An 18,078-nucleotide genomic window follows, 5' to 3' on the forward strand; every position below is an offset into this window, starting at 1 on the left:
AGAAACAAGTAAAGAAGTGCTGGATTTTAAAACTCGACATATAGAATTTATCGAGGTTTAAAAGCCAGCTTTAGCTTGATGCTCAACAGCTGCTCGATAAATACCCTATTTATCGAGATTTATGAAAATCAATTTTTCAGATCTGATTTCACTCTAATCCGTGTGTACATGTTTAGGCTTTCTTTTCTCACAACCCTAAACATATATAAAGATTATTTTAATGGCCATCAAAAGTTGCGCGAGTGTGAAGCAAAGTTTTGTTCATGTAAATTGTGATCGGAGACAGAATTTGCCCTAGTTCATCTTTCTCTTGAAAAAACTACTGCGTTTGTGGGTTTTGTGACCAAGGAGTTTCATGATCTTCATCGTGTTGATGAATTGAAGAACTTTGCAGCCAACATCTTTCTCAAGTCAGTGATTAAGTCGCATACTAGGATCCGCGCATCAATTAGTTAGTCACGTATTGAGAGCTGTGCATTGAAAATGAGAGATTGTCACTACAGAACAAGTCCAATTGTGTATTGAGGTAAGGGTTCAACTGTAGGTTGGTATAAGGTACTGGGATTCTTTTACTAATAACCGTTTGTTGTGATAATAGTGGATTCTCAAAAGTGGTGACCTTAAAATCACGCGGTGGGGTTTTTGCCTTGGAGGTTTTCCCCATTCATAAACAAATCATTGTGTCAACTTTATTTTTCGCTGCATATTAACTTAGTTGGTGATTTGTTTGTACTACCACGCATTTTGCATGTTAATTGGATTAATTAATTAACTTGGCTAATTAATCGGTTAATTTATCACAATGGGTCAATACATTCTTGGCCTATCAAGTTACATATCAGCAAGAAGACCATTAGGACTCTCATAAAGACCAAGTTAAAGACCAAAGACGTTACCTAAGTGAGCTTTAATTCACCATTTAAGAAGAACAACTGCTAGTGAAAAAAGCCTATATATACAAATCTACGAAATCCCTGAAGAGGGACAAATTTTCATTTTGACTACTTATTCTTGCTCTTGCAACTTGATAGGCTAAAAATGTATTGACCCCTTTGGTAAATTAATCAATTAATTAGCCAAGTTAATTAATTAGATTCAATTACATGTAATAAGCGTGGTAGCACAAAAAAATCACCGACTAAGTTAAATGCAGCAGAAAATAAATTTAACACAGGTGATTTGTTTACGAATGGGGAAAACCATCGTGGAAAAACTCCACCAGGTGAATTTAAGGTCATCACTCCTAAGAATCCACTATTATCAAAACAAGTGGTTACAAGTAAAGGAATCCTAGTATCTTATATCAACGTACAGTTGAACCCTTACCTCAATACCCAATTGGACTTGTAATGTAGTGACAATCTCTCCTTTCAATGCACAGCTTCAAATACATGACTAACCAATTGATACACGGATCTAAGTATGTGACTAATACACCAACTTGAGGAAGATGTTGTCTGCAAAGTTCTTTAGTTCATCCAACGATGAAGATCAAGGAACTCCTTGGTTACAAAACCCTTACACAAAGATGCAGTAGCTTCTCCAAAAAAAAGATGAACTATGGAAAATTGTCTCCTGTCACAATATGTATGAGCAATCACTTTGCATCACTTGAAACGACCCTTAAAATAATCCTTACATATGTCTAGGGTTTTGAGAAAAAAAATTATACACAAATACACTTGGATATGCGTGAAAATAGATCTAGAAATCTAAATTTCGTAATTCTCAATAGATACTACTTCTGTCGAGCACCTGTCGAGCATAATGATCAGACCTCGATAGATACCTATCTGTTGAGCTTTAATGAACAACACTTCTTCACTTGTTTCTTAGGCAGATTTGCATGGCTTCAATACTAGACTTGAACTCTTGTTCCTTGAAGTACTAAACCCATCCTAAATCTACCCAATTACGAGTAAAGTTCATTTTATCAAAGGATTAGCCAATTTTACATAACATATGTTCTAACAAGTTCCACATATGTCCTAACACAACTAAACCCTCTTGGTTATTCAAGTTCCATTCACTGACTTTGTCATCAGAGACTTTGTGGCCAGCACCACACCGGTGACCACATAGACTCTTATTCTCAACCTTACAGGAATGAGGACGAGCCCGTGCTGATTCATCTGGACGAACTTGATCAACTGAAGATTTTAGCATCATCACACGCAATCAATCATTTTATTTCTCCCCTCTCCTTCTTCAACTTGTTTCTCTTTCTTCATTTCATCTTCTTTATTTTTCTTTATTTCATCCACTATAAACCCTCTCTCTCTCTCTCTCTCTCTCTCTCAATTGTCCTTCAAAACATCAATTATGCATGTATTTGTATGCTCAATCTACTATTTTGTTGTGTTCTAACGACTCTGCCTCTTTGCCTTCTTTTCAGTTCAGTGTCTCTCACTCTCTCTCAGTAAGGGATTTTTATTTTATTTTTTCCTTTGGGAATTTGATGGAAGGATCGAAAGTTTAAATTTATAGATTAGTTTTGTTTCAAAAATTTTAAAGGGTTGGGCTTTTTTATTTTGGTAGATTGGGCTTAATAATTTTTGTAACTTTGCTATTGGTGATTTTGTTATTGGGCTTATTTTTTTTGGAGCCTGCTATTTTTAAGGGAGCCTAAGTGTAATTTTATTGAACAAAAATGCTAAATCAATACCTATATATATATATATATATATATATACTGATTTCCCCCCCCCCCCCAAGCCAAAGCATGGCTCCGTCCCTGGTACCACATCCATTGTGAATTTTTGTTAGATGTTTCTTTGTCTTCTTTCTTTTTTTGTGGTTGTGTGAATAAACTATTTCACCATAAATTTGAATCAATATTCCACTTACAATTCAAATGGAGAATTTTTAGTTGCTAGATAGGTCCCAAGTATTACACATGTGAATTTTGTTATTTTGGTTAATTTGTACAATGAAATTCTAACTATTTTAGAACTATACTATTAGCTAATATATACACACCTCAAATTTAGAGTTTGTTGGAGCATTTTAATATTAAATAATTAAAATGAATAAATGTGATAAAATAAATGTAAAGATGTGGGAGTGAATGTGGAAGATGAGGAGTTAGTGAAAATGTTTAATCCCACATTGAAAAGGAGAGAGACTATTTTGTTCTTTTTAATTGTGGTGATTAATGGGCTAACATGAATTGTCTTAAATATTAGGCCAGATACGTGCGCAAGGGGGAGGTGAAGGGTGGAGGTGTCAAATTTGGAAATGAATCAGCACCTTGGATCCTCCTACTTGACAGCCCATTTAGAGTAATTACCATATCCGTTGGTGAGTAAATGACCCGAATTAATATTTCATTTTTATTATGGAAAATAATGAGCCATTAACCCACTTAATGGACTATCCGTTTGGGCCTTTTCATTATTTAGAAAACTCCTTATCTCACCATTAATTGTGTAACTCTAGCCCATCAGAATAATATCCAACAATTAATCTTGTAACACCCACTATATTAGAATAATGGACCTAATTAATCAGATTAATTTGGGTAGTAATTTCGTGAGGCCCATTGAGCCTATAAATAGACCCATTCAGATACAATCCAGATGACTGCAATATACACACAAAAAATAGAGAGATTCTTGGCAAGGAAGGGTGTTCTTTCTGGTGGAGCTTTGGGCTTGAATCAGCAACTTGGATCCTCCTACTTGACAGTCCATTCAGAGTAATTACCATATCCGTTGGTGAGTAAATGACCCGAATTAATATTTCATTTTTATTATGGAAAATAATGAGCCATTAACCCACTTAATGGACTATCCGTTTGGGCCTTTTCATTATTTAGAAAACTCCTTATCTCACCATTAATTGTGTAACTCTAGCCCATCAGAATAATATCCAGCAATTAATCTTTTAACACCCACTATATTAGAATAATGGACCTAATTAATCAGATTAATTTGGGTAGTAATTTCGTGAGGCCCATTGAGCCTATAAATAGACCCACTCAGATACAATCTAGATGACTGCAATATACACACAAAAAATAGAGAGATTCTTGGCAAGGAATGGTGTTCTTTCTGGTGGAGCTTTGGGCTTGAACACTTTGTGCAGAGGTTGTTCTAGCCATACGACACTTGTTGGGCTGTTGTATCCTGGGGGAGACAAGTCAGAAATGGTTTGCACCGGTTACAAAGTTTAGCCAACTAAGGGCTTGAATCTCCTTAAAGAGAGCGAGTGCCGCGCCTCAGTCCAAATAGTGTTGTGTAATCTCTTTCTTTAAACTAATAAAAATTCAGAAGTATTATTCAGTTTCTCTTAGTGTTATTTCCATTATCATTGTGTTTTGCACCAACAGAGTTTAACTAGATCGAGAATAATATCAGAAATTGGAATCTATTATGAATTAGCTATCGATTTTATTACTTATACACACATTCTAATGAAAAATAATAAATTATGATATGAAGAATTTGAACTCATTTTTCTTCATCTTTATCACTTTTAAAATGTGACCATAATGTTCTTTTTCCTTCGTTCTCTTTGTTAAAAACCATTGCTTCTTTATTTTTGATTCATTTTCATTTTCTATCCTCATTTTCTATTTACAATTTTTGAGTGTTAAAATATGAATGATTTTTATTTTTATTTTTTAAATGAATTTTCATATAAAAGAGATTATACTCTATCAGTTATCATATAAAAACATATATCAACAGAAAATTCATAAAAGGAAACCCATCAAAGAACCCCCCCCCAAAAAAAACATTTGACAAATATATCGCTTTTTGTCCCTATAAATATGGAGTATTTTCGTTTTGATCCTTAATTTTTTCTCATGTTTCATTTTAGTATTTTTGAGACAATGTCAAGTTCATTTTAAATTTCATTTGCCTCATAGAAAATACTGATGTGTTTAATAAATTGTTAACGTGTCATTTTATCAACCTAAAAAACACAAGACAAACTGATGTCACAACCGACAAGCTAATCGAAACATTATAGCGCGCAGTTGCGTAATTGACTTTTAAAAGAAATTGTCCCCTTTTTAAAAAAATCGAATAATGTAAATCTGGCCTCAAGTCTGACCCATATAATATATTCTTTTGATTAAAGTCGTTATCTAAAGCCAACTAACGTCCACGAAAGCAAAAATATAAAAAACATTTTTCCCCCCTACGAAAGCAAAAATATAAAAATATAAAAAAGTCACCTAGTGTAGTATACATCCTACTATTTTAAAGTTATAGTGTGTGTATATATATATATATATATATATATGTATATATATATATATACATATATATATATATATATATATATATGTGTGTGTGTGTGTGTGTGTGTGCGTGTGTGTGTGTGTGTGTGGGTTTCAGTTAGCTCAACTGGTAAAGTTTTTAATGGTTGTATAAGAGATTTGAGGTTCAATCCTCGCTTACACCAAAAACTGATTGGTGTCTTGGTTTGATGATAAAGGGCTATCATCAAGAACAGACGTTATAAGTTTGAAACTCCTCAAAAAAAAGTTATAGTATATATATATAAATAATAAAAAAGTTTTTTTTTATTTTTTTATTTTTATGAACAAAAAAGGGAGGCGGGGGCGACCATATGTGACTTACCCCCAAGGCGTGACCTAGTAGGAGCACCCCTCGCTAGGGAATGTTGGATTGAGCCATAGCTACTGTGACCGAAGTGCCACAGACTTCACCCTAGAATCCCAAGAGAGCCAGCGGATGGGCGCAATGTAAGCTAGGGACCCACCCCCCACATAGTACCCGCCACGACTCGAACGAAGGACCTCATGCTTGCATGCGGGATCCCACACCAATTAGGCCACCCCCTTGGGGCAATAATAAAAAAGTTATAGTATATGAGAACTAAAATAATAATAATAATAAAGTTATAGTATATGAGAACCAAAGAATGTGACGCTCAAACAGCAATAAATAAGCATTAATAATGATGGGATTGAGATCTCGTGCAATACTTAAGGTATTGCACGGTGTGCAATAGCACAAATCCTAGCCATCCATTTAATCCAATGACTTATTATTTTTAGACCTCAGCAGGACACGCTGGCAATCCAAGTGCTCACTCAAGATTTCATTTTAGCTTCCCATTTTTGAATTCCGCTAAAACTCTCTCTCCTTTCTCTCGCTTCAACAGAGCTCTCTGTCACTCTCCCTAACGCTCCACTCTCTCAATCATGACTGCGCCTCCACCATTCTCTCAACATTCACGCTTGCTCTCTACCTCTCCCTCAAACCTGTCGTCACCGCTTCCCACATACCCAACTCAGACCCATAAGCAAAAACAAATAAAAAACGGCGGCTCACCATCTGAGATCCCGACCCCCAAACGCTCACATCCTTTTTAGACCCAGATCAAAGAGAGAGTAAGGGTTGGGGTTTGGAGAGAATCGGGTGTTTAAGCGAGAATTTGATGCTTTTCAGACCCATATCAGAGAAAATAAGGGTTAGGGTTTGGAAAGAATCGGGCAAGAGCAAAGTTGATGCTTTTTCAGGTTTGATCTAAGAAGGGATATGAGATTGAGAGAGAAAGAAAAAGAGTTTGGTGGAAAGAGAGAAGAAGCAACCTGAAAAAGAGTTTGGTGGTTGTGATGAAAATTATCCTTGCCAATTTGTGCTTGTTTCAAAGAGAGACCTCCACTCGGTAGGGTTTTCTTTTATCTCTATTTTTTTTTTTAATAAACTATGTTTGGTTGCTAGGAAAGGAAGGGAAGTAAATAATGGTGTCACAATTTTGTTGATTGATTTATTGGGGCTGAATTTAATTCCGTTTTCTAGGTTTTTAGCTTAGGAATTGAAATCAAGCCTTATATTGATTGCATTTTTGTCAATTGTTTAAAATGCTTGATACAAAAATAGTGATTATGGAATTGAAAATGCTTTCTTTGGCATTAAAAATCTACCAACGTGATACAAAAACAGTATATTAGAACTATACATCTTCCAAAAATAGTGATTGTGGCTGCTCAACTTAAGGACTCTAGAGGAATTTAGTGTAGATTTTACATAGCTTTATTATGCTTGATGAAAATTGCCATGGATATTGAAAATATTCAAAGGTCAAACTCTTTTTCTCATTAGGGCTGAATTTAATTTTGTTTTTTTTGTTTTTTGGGTTTTTAGCTTAGGAATTGAAATCAAGTCTTATATTGCTTGAATTTTTGTCAATTGTTTAAAAATGCATGAATCCTTGTAATTTGTATTCAATGGGCTTATTATTAGGTTCCTAATGATGAAAGTTTGAACCTTTATGTGCTATTTAACCAAAGCATGAATGTACAATACACTGAAAGACTTTCACAGAAATTTTTTGACAGCACATATTTTCATTGGGAGTTAATTACATAAAATTGAATTTAAAGACTTCTTGTAGACGTGTTGTTAAAATGCATGCTTTTATTGTGTTGAATGATTCATATCAAGTGTCACTCCTTAGATATAGAAGAAACTAAATGGGTAGCAAATTCTTAATTATACAAAATTTACTTTTTTAGATTTTCAATTTTCCTGGCATCCCCAGAGACTGCTACAGATGCAGATCATTAGCCATGAAGTTTGTTAGTTATAATTTCTATAATGAAATTGGTTCTTTAATCTTAGTTTTTTTGGATTTAAATTGGTCCTATAATAGTTGAATATGTTGTGATTGAATTTCTGTTTGATGGTGAGCCTATATGTGTCCTTGGTGTAATGGTTATAGCTTTTGTTTGGATTTGAAACCAATGAATGGTGGTTGGATGGGCTTTGCTTGTATTAGTGTAAAAAAGTTTCAATGGGTGAGTGTATTAATCTTCTTGATGTTTTTTCCCTTTGCTTTGATTTTTGTTATTGCCTTGCTTCTTGTGGTTGTTGTTATAGTTGTTGTTGTTGTTACCTCTTGAGCAATTTTAGGAGTTTTTTTTTTCTTTGACTTAAACTGGAAATTCTATTGCTTGGTCATGAGCTATTCTAAAAATCCTTCTGAAATTTTTCTTTTTTTGTCCTAATTTTTCTTAAGTGCATGTTATTTTCCTAAATTTGGATTAACCATGCCCTATGCAGCAATGTATTATTCTGGTAGGATAGTATGTTTGGCCAGTTGCAGTTCATTTTATACATTAAATCTATGGCTCTTGACAGATGAACTTGTGAGGAATGTTTTTGCTATCTTGAATTGTTACTAGTCATACTTTATAAGTTCAGCTCAAATTTTAGGTAATGAATTACATATTTTATATGTTTGTTAGTGCATGGCCAAAATATTCTGGGTTCTTGGTTCAAAATCATCTTCCAAAATTTGGTGATTTTATTAATGACTATAATGATTGTAACAAAAAAAAAAAGAAATAAAAATTCCATGGTTTTTGTACTAATTGAAAATTGTTTTTCAACACTACAGGATGACATAGAAGCTAAGCGGCCCAAGCCCCTACCATGAAGCCTACTCAACCTACTGTGAAGTAGGCGTTGTTCATGATTTTTATTTTTATTTTTCAAATTTTTATTGTATCATCTTTTGCTAGTTTTTAGTGTTTTGAGTGAGTTTTAGATAGGGAAAACACTTAGCTGGATGCTTTGGAGATGGTTCTGTTTCTTAGTGCCTCAAATAATTAGTAGCAAGCATCATTTTTCCATAGTGATGAAAATGTGGTTTATTGCATGTCATCCTATATTGCTACTCTTTCTATTGTCAAAATTAAAAATCTACCAACGTGATACAAAAACTGTATATTAGAATTGTACATCTTCCAAAGATCAAACCCTTTTACATAGCTTTATTATGCTTGATGAAAACTGCCATGGATATTCTGAATATTCAAAGGTCAAACTCTTTTTCTCATTCTGGAAGATTCCTTGACTTTGCCTTTTGTTCCTCAAATTATTTAGATGGATTAAATCAAATATGTTTCAACAGTAATCTAAACTTGCTTAGTAGTACTTTAATGCCAGAGAAAGCATTCTTGCTAAAAAAAAAATTATATATATCATATATGGGTATAGATAGTAAAAATTGAAAATAATAATATAATATTGTTTTGGTCATCTATTATCTATGTCCTTGCATTTCTTTTCTATGCTAAATCGATGTACATACTCGTTACCGTCAAAGAGTAGTGTATAGATTCTCTGCCATATTCGAGTTAGAAACTATCAAGTCCTAGATCAAACTTCTCCTATTATAGTTCTAGAGCTATGTTAGTTTATTTAACCAGCTTTGGCCTCAATAGCAGTATTGCACCAAATCTAATATGAAATTGGAAATCTCTCATTCATTCTACCATGTACTAACAAATTTAGGGAACAAAAGTTATGGTATGAAGAGATGCTGCATTCCACTAAGTAAGAGCATGTAAAAGAAATTGGTTATCAATATCCTAAACAAGTTATCTTCAAGGAGCTTCTAGAATCAAGCATGTATATGTGATGAAGCATAAAAATATTAATTAATTGCATTTAAAAAATGTACAAGATTTGGTACATGACATTGCATTTAAAAATATTAATCACTTGCATATATAATTAATGTTTAACTAGAAGTTACTCAAACATTCACTTGTACAATCTAACATATTTAACATGTTTGACCAACTTCTTTAGTTACAAAAAATTATCCAAAAAATTTATTACATGTGCAATCAGTTGTCTAAATAGTCAGATTTGCTATCCAAGAAATTGTCCAAGGCAAAGTTGTCCAAAAATGCTATCCACTGTGCAATATGCTACCATGTCCACTATCTAATATACTATCAAACAAACTGTCCAAAAAATGTTATCCATCATACTGCAAAATCAATATTAGCTTGAACATATGTCAAAAAAAAAAAAAATCAAGTTACATTTTAAACTTAAACAAACATGAGAAAATTTCACTATAATTGAACTTACCATTTATTAGTTTTTTACATACCAAAAAAGTGTTGTGTTTGCAGGCAAGCATTTGTATTTTCAACACATGGAATTAGTCGATAATTGAACCTAACTTCCTTTCCCTGTGTATATATATAAACAAATAAGTTTATTCATTTGGTGAGTAGAGAGGATATAAACACATGGATTTATTTTTTACTTGACCAATATTCATTTGGTGAGTAAGAATTAAACCTAAATATTTTAAATTTGAGGGACCAAAACCAAACTTGCCTCAACCAAAAATATAACTCACTCACCAAATTGTTATAGGTGGAACTCATAGAAAAGGCCAATTAAGAATGACCTTTTAATAAAGTCACTCACCACAGGCCAAGCCAAAACCCAAATCACCCATTGCCAAGTATGCATAGCCAAGAGACGATCAATAGCTAGCCACACCCAAATCATCTATCACTATCAACCATCAAAGAGCTAACCCAAATCACTAGTCAACAAGACAACAGACAGCCAAGCCATAACAATATCCCAACCCATCAACTACTTGACTGGCAGCCAAGACCTACTTAAATCTTATGCATAAAGCCACTTCAACAGAAACTTCGTAATACAAATCAATCAGAAAAGAAAAACAGACTTAAAATCCACCAATTCAAAAGTTTCTAAATAGTCACTTAAAACATGAATATACATCACACAAATCTAACAAGTTCATGAAAAAAAAATGGTAGGGAAGGTTGGCAGAGCTCATCTGAGGGGAGATAGTCACTTAAAGCAATGTTTACATTTTACCTGAAAAACAGTTGCATCATTCGATACTTGAGACAATGATGGAGTTAATGATGCCTATGTAATCACAATGATTATAAGAGAAATACTTTACGAAATCATCTAATTACTTATAATTGCAAAACAAGTAAACATGTAAGTTTGTTCAAAATTTCATGTATGAAAACATTTACATTTTACCTGACTAACATCCGCAAGATTTGATACTTGAAACAATAATGGAGTTAATGGTGCCTATGTAATCACAATGATTATAAGAGAGAGTTTAAGAAATCATCTAATTACTTATAAGTGCAAAACATTTTAAAAAATATGTTTACCCTTAAGAATGATGTGAAACTAGTTTAGTAACTATGAATTGGTCCCAATTCAGCTGTCATCATTGGCATGGAAAAAGTGATAGGATAAGTCCGCTATAACACAAAAAAGAAAACCTTATTAATAAATTCACAAATGAAAAGGCAAGTGTAGTTCAACTTCCAACTTCACAAATTATTAAGTCATTCCACTACGAATAAAAAAATTCTCTTACTTGATGCGAATAATGTTCTTCATGTGAGCCATAATTATTGCATTGCATGTTAGGAGCAAAACCAAGATCCTATATGAGAATATATATTATTAGCCATAACAATATAAAAGTTTACAAACAATGGAAACTTAGTAAGGGATAAAAATAAATAAATAAAATTTACTTTGGAAAACTGTTGGCTAACCTTATCATTTAATTCAGCTCTACCCTTTTTCTTTTTTTTGCTTTTCAACCCAACTTTTTTTTTCGTTTTCCACCCTTGCGACCTTATTTTTTCTTAAGTTCTTTTGCTCTTTCAACCAAATCTTCCAAATGTTGCTTAGGATCAAGATTTTTTGCACCACTACATAATGGCATTTGATGGGGACAATTGATGACCAGCCACATTTTTTACTGCAATGTCTTCAACCTTTTTTTCATATTCCTCTATCATCTTCTCTATTAAAGCAAATACCTCTTTATTGTTTGCCGCTCAAGAAGCTAATGGTACCAACTTGGGACATAATCTTCTATATCGCTGTGTAACACTCAAGTTGACATCCTCTTCGACATTTGCTCTCCCATTGTCCAAGATACATCCACTTGTTGCCTCTCTTGTCCATCTTTTCAAAATGTACATATCAGAAATTGTCTTTATATCAAGGAAGTCAAAGACTTTTAGAACATGGTAACATATAATCCCAACAATTTCAAACTATCTACAACTACATGAAAATGTCTTATCTACAGTGTCATAAGAGACTATGAACTCACCAGCCTTATGCATAAACTCAATAGTGTATGTATGCACTAACAAGTCCTCTTGGCGATTTTTTATCCTTGCTGCTGATGCAAGGTCATATTGATCATGAAGCATTCGAAATATTACAGGTGTGTACACTTGTACTGCTTGCTTCTACAATGGAGAATTTTTCAAGCCTAACTGGGGACATTTTTGCCCAGCAATAAATTCAGCTTGTAACTCTCTTTCTCGTTTTTTGCTTAATCACCCGATCAAAATGTTCAAAAGATTTTGCCGCATCCAAATCAGATTTCAAGTAATCTTTCAAGTCTCCATTCAAGCTTTCACTAAGTTGGGTACTTCGTATTCCCAATGTAAATTCATTCTTCATGTAACACTTTGCCCATTTTCCTTTCAATTTGTAGATAGTATCCAACCAACTACGATCATGTATAACATATGTGTCAATCATGTCCTCCCAAGTTTTTTCAAATTCAATTTCATCATTAAACTCAAACATACAAGTTTTAAAAACTTGAAGAAAAGATGAACCATCCTTCATCGAATTCCCCAAATGTTTTATCCCATTTTGCATTATGTGCCAAGTACATAATCCAAGGTAAGTGTTAGGCATTACCTCACTCAATGCCTTTGTCGTTGCAGGATTTTGATCCATAAAAGTTGTTTTAGGTCTTTTACTTGCACGTGCAACTAAGAAGCTTTCAAACAGCCACTTAAATAATTCTATTGTTTCATCATATAAAAGAGCAGCCCCAAAAACCGTTAATTCTCTATGGTGATTGAAACTGGTAAACACCCCTAATGGTCTTAGCTCTTTATTAGTACCATATGTAGTGTCAAATGTCACCACATCACTAAAATTAGCATAATCAATAACCATTCTAGCATCAACCCAAATTTTTTTTGCAATCTGCTCAATTTTATCTAATTGTACTCCATATTGAAAGGATGGATTTTTAGTCAATTGTTCCTGAAAGTACCCTAATAAACATGCAGCTTAACCATATATTAAGTTTTTTTGCCATCTTGTTCTAAGGTAATTTTTCTGATCAAGCTCAGTGAATCCAAGATTAGCTCCCCCACCAGCCTCTCTACTCATCAACTCATGTACTGCTTTTGGCTTGATTCCAGAAAAGGATGCTAACTTAATCAATCTCGCAAGAACTTCTAAAATTTTTCGTTGAGATCTCATCATATAAACTTTTTCTGATAGATGAAGAGTATGATTATGTTCTCCAACAAAATTAGGCACTTTAAACTTTCCACTTTCTCGCACTAATGAAACATATAACCTTACAGGACAATTAGTCCTTGTATCATCTCGGTTACAAGTGCAAATCATATCTTCTTTTTCTTTACCACGAATGCCCTGCTTTGTACATACAAATCCCCTTAATGTTACCTTACCATCATTCTTACTTTTATTTATGTAATGTTTTCTAACATCAAAGCCCACTTGCCTTCAATATTTTACCCAAAATTCCCATACTTCTTCTAATGTATCAAATTCCATACCAACTCTAGGATTCAAATCTGCTTGGGCATCCATGTTTTGAGAGAATTCTCTCACCACACTATGCAATGAATTAAAGAATACTCCTGTAATTAACAAATGTACAAAATTATCTACTATTATAAATATAGAAGAATGAATGTTTTTAATTGAAAATGAAAGCTGAAATTTTTTGTATCAACATTGTGCTTATCATGTATAAGAATTACAGGAGACCAATATATGATCATGAGAGATGATGACCCAATTGATAAAGGACAGTTTCAAGCTAAAATTTCATATGAAACTATTTAAGTGTATTATACCTAAAAGCATAGAATTCAACCAAAGTAACATCTAAGTAAGTAAAATAGGAATTTTAGCTATATCCCATGTACCACTGACCATCCATTTCTATAATTTTGCTAGACCATATTTCACATATCCATTTGAAAATGTACAATATTCAAGTTGCAGCAAAAAAAAAAAAAAAAAAACTACCCAAAAATATTCTTCAAAACATAAACTAAATAATGATTCCATGGTGATATATATATATATCACTAGTAGAACTAAAATCAAACCCCAACTATCCTGACCTTGGACCCAACTCTCCACTTACCCAAAAAATCATTTTTATTTGGATTCAATGTATACAAAAGAGAGAACTCACCTCCTTGAGTCGTTTGATGTTGGAAGAAACCTAGGAATCAAAGATGGACCCGCAGTGACTTGGGGGATTTTAGGGATTTTCCAATGATACAATGGCCAAGAACCGTTGGAACCACCAATATGCCATTGGCTACTTCAGAGAGAGCTTCAGTCCTTGAGAGTTGAGACACTTGGAGACAGAGAAAAAGGGAGCGTGTGAGTGTGAGTGTTTGGGGGGTTAAGAAATTTCAGATGGTAAGATGCAGTATTTTCTTTGTTTAGGCTGATGGGTCTAAGTTGGATGATGCTGGCAACGGTGACGGTAGGTTGAGACACTTGGAGATAGAGAAAGAGGGAGAGTGTGAGTGTGTGTTTGGGGGTTAAGAAATTCCATATGGTAAGATGTAGTATTTTCTTTGTTTAGGCTGATGGGTCTAAGTTAGGTGATGCTGGTAGCGGTGACGATGGGTTAAGGGAGAGGCAGAAGAAACGGTGGGTTGAGGGAGAGGCAGAGGAGCTTAGACGCAGGAGAGAGAGAGAGAGATTTATTTTTATCAAATAAGAACACAACTCACACACATCAGCAACAGTGGGACTCCAAAAATTTTAAGGGTAAAAGGGTCTTTTTAATTTTGCTGAGGTGTCAAAATAATGAGTCATTGGATTAAATGGACGACTGGGAATTGTGCTATTACACACCTTGCAATACTATAGGTATTACACAGGATATCATTCCAATAGTGATTTATGCGTATTAGTAACGGAAGAACATTTCATCAGTTTTTGAAACCACTAATCAATAAAGATGATGAATCCAATCATCTTATACGTTAGTAAATGACATAATGATGACAGCAGACATACTGCAGTTCCTATAAAAGGAACTAAACAAATGAAGGAAAAGTACACAAAAAATACTCTAGAAACTCAAAAGAAGCTTTGATTACTTAATTGTCACTAGCTAAAGCTATAATTTTGACTTTATCATCAAAGGGTTTTAAGGAAACACCCCACTGGTGTTTTATTCACCAAAATCTCTCTTTATTTTACAAGTATTTGAAGTAGGCGTTGGCTCCATTAGACAAATAAAATACTAATGATTTTAGGCATTATCAGTTTGACACCTTCTATAAGAAAGACATCTGAAACCAGTGCTTTAACTTGCTACAAAAGTTTTTCGTTCTTCCAATGGATCCCAGTTCTTCAAACCAAATGGAAGAGCAGATCCGAACCCTTGTTGTGAATGTAGAATAACTAACTAGGCAAAATGAGGAGTTGAGGCAAAGAAGCGACAATGCCCACCTAGAATAGAGAATAGGGAACAATAAAGCAATAGCGAAGAGAATAGCCAAAGGAAAGACCATTCTAATGGACTAAACTTCCAAGCAGGATGGAAGAATAACTCCAAAACATGAAGAAACGGATGGACTAGTTGAATAATGTAGTGAAAGGAAAGGATCAGAAGAACCTCGATAAAATGATCAAATAAAATGCATCACCCTATATCGCAACTGTGTTGGACCTGCCACTGCCACAAAAACTTAGGCTCCCATAACTCGACTCATTCAACGGTTCGACAAACCCACTTGACTATATGAATCCTTCAAAAGTCTAATGAACTTGCAGAAAATCCTGGACAAGATCATGTGTAGAGCTTTTCCAACTACTTTGAAGGGACTAGCTAGAGTATGGTTCTACAAGATTCCCCTTCAACAATCGGAAGTTTCAACGAACTAGGTGGAGCTTTCGTTTGTCATTTCATTGGTGGCCAAAGGTATAGATGACCTACTTCGCATTTGTTAAGTGTGAGACAGGAAGCAGGAGAATCCTTAAGAATGTACATGACAAGATTTAACAAAGAAGTCTTGCAAATGGACAAAGTAGAGGATCAAGTGTTGCTCATGGCCTTCCAGGAGGGACTAAGATCAGAGGATTTCTTGTTTTCAATAACAAAGAACCTGCCAGCGACCATGGCTGACCTTTTGTTCAAAGCACAAAACTACATGAATGCGGGTCTTGGCCTCTAAAGGGATTATGAAGAGGCAAAGAAAGGAGAAAGAAAGTGAAGATCATTCAAACCGCAAAAAAAAAAGAGGGCAAACTTATACAAAGCCTGCAGAAGGACAGCAAAGGGTGATTCCCAAACTTCACCCCGTTGATAATGCCTCCTAGCCAAATTCTAATGCAAGTGAAGAATGACCCCATTTTGAGGTGGCCCAAACCCATGAAAAGCAATCTAAAGGTAAGAAACAAGAACAAATATTGCCGATTCCACAAAAATCATGAACATGATATGGACGAATGTCGTGATTTGAAAGGTCAAATTGAAACTTTAATTCAACAAGGAAAATTGAAGAGATTTGTGGGGTGGAATGACGAAGGTAAATTTAAAGAATTACTAAAATATTCATTTGTATAGTTATTGTGTAAATTTACACAATAAATATATTTTTACTGTAGCATAAATATATTTTTGTATAATGATACATAAATTGATGTGAGTATATTTTAAGGTTGATTAGACAAATTTGATGTCTTATTACAACTTGTACAAATGCTCTTGTAGCTCATTCCCTAGCCCAATGGGCATACTTTTGTAACAGTTTTGGGTCCTCCCCTTTCCCTGTAGTTTCTGGGGTTTGTGGAATGAGGTGTAGGCTGAATTTCTCTCCTTCCCTTGCTTCTGTTTGTTTCTGCTCTTTTTTTTTTCTTTTTCTTTTTTGTATTAATATATTGCCTTATTGCAGCAAAAAAAAAAAAAAATGTACAAATGCTCTTCAATAAAATCGATGTAAAATGTTAGGAGGTGGGGGCCTAGATTTTTAGAAGAATGAGATCAAATATAAAATTGATGAAAATATACGTACTTTTTTTCCTCAAGGTCGGCGGGCCTGGCCCCCTTTAGGCCTCACTGACTTTGTCCGGAAGTAATGATTTTTTTTTTTAATGAATCTCGACATAATGATTCAATAGTTAGAAAGTTACGTTTTAGTTGATTGGACAAAAATTCAATATACTTCACATATTTACGATTTTTTTTTTAACTTTATATATTTTTGGTTCAAACTTTCACAAAATAAACTTGTTTCTAATTTTTTTTTTTTAATATCTTTATTGACTTCTTGATTGGATTATAATACTTAGAAAGAATTTAATTTTTGGAATTTCGATTTTATGCTATTTTGGTCCATGATCAGCATGAACCATGAATTTGCATGAAATTCTGCAAATATTTTTTATTTGCAGAGAGCAAATAGGGGCAGAGTTCCTAGAACTGCTGTACCATGGAAAATTGTTTGTCATAATAGTTAAAATAGTGGTGTTGGGTATTAGGGTTTTTATATAAAAAAGAAATTAAAAAAAAAAAGCTAAAATACAAAATCAATCCTCTAACACTTTGTTTGTTTTGATGTAAAATATTTTTAGGAAAAGAGTTTCCAATTTACTGTGTTTGTTTTGCAGTAAAATATTTAGTCAAAAGTAAAATATTTTCAATCAACCAAATCAACTAGACAAATTTATGTAAAATATTTTACACTTAAAATTTTGGTAAAAGATATTACATTTGCTCTCTTGGTCTGACCCTGATGCTTTCACTCCCTCAGTCCTAAGTCTCTCTAACGCTATCTCTCCCTCAGTACCTCTCATGCTATTTCCCATGACTTTCTCCCTTCCCACTCTCAGTTCTCCCTTCCCACAAATTAGAGCAACCAAACCATTCTTAGGTTCGCAGCACCGCTCATCTCCGGCGGCTCTCATCGTTAGCTCCACCTCTACCATCGTCAGCTCCACCTCTGCCACCACAAACTAGAGACACTAAACCAATCAGGTTCTCAACGCCACCCATCTCCGATGGCTCTCATTGTTGGCTCCACCTCTGTCATCGTTGACTCTACACCTCTGCCCACTGATTCTTGGTTTGACCACTCAAATCCATCAATTCTTTTTTCAGTCCGACCATACACCGTCTTTGATTCCACCACCGATTCATTTATCCCCATCACACTGACTCTACCTCCAT

The 18,078-nt window shown here is 34.1% G+C and overlaps 1 pseudogene; it reads right to left on the reverse strand.

The window, feature by feature from the left end:
• Positions 1-10,338: 10,338 nt before the first annotated feature.
• Positions 10,339-17,837, reverse strand: LOC142619517 (protein FAR1-RELATED SEQUENCE 5-like; annotated as a pseudogene).
• Between the last annotated feature and the right edge of the window lie 241 nt (positions 17,838-18,078).

The sequence above is a fragment of the Castanea sativa genome, chromosome 1, assembly GCF_040712315.1.
Source record: "Castanea sativa cultivar Marrone di Chiusa Pesio chromosome 1, ASM4071231v1".
Classification (NCBI taxonomy): Eukaryota; Viridiplantae; Streptophyta; class Magnoliopsida; order Fagales; family Fagaceae; genus Castanea; species Castanea sativa.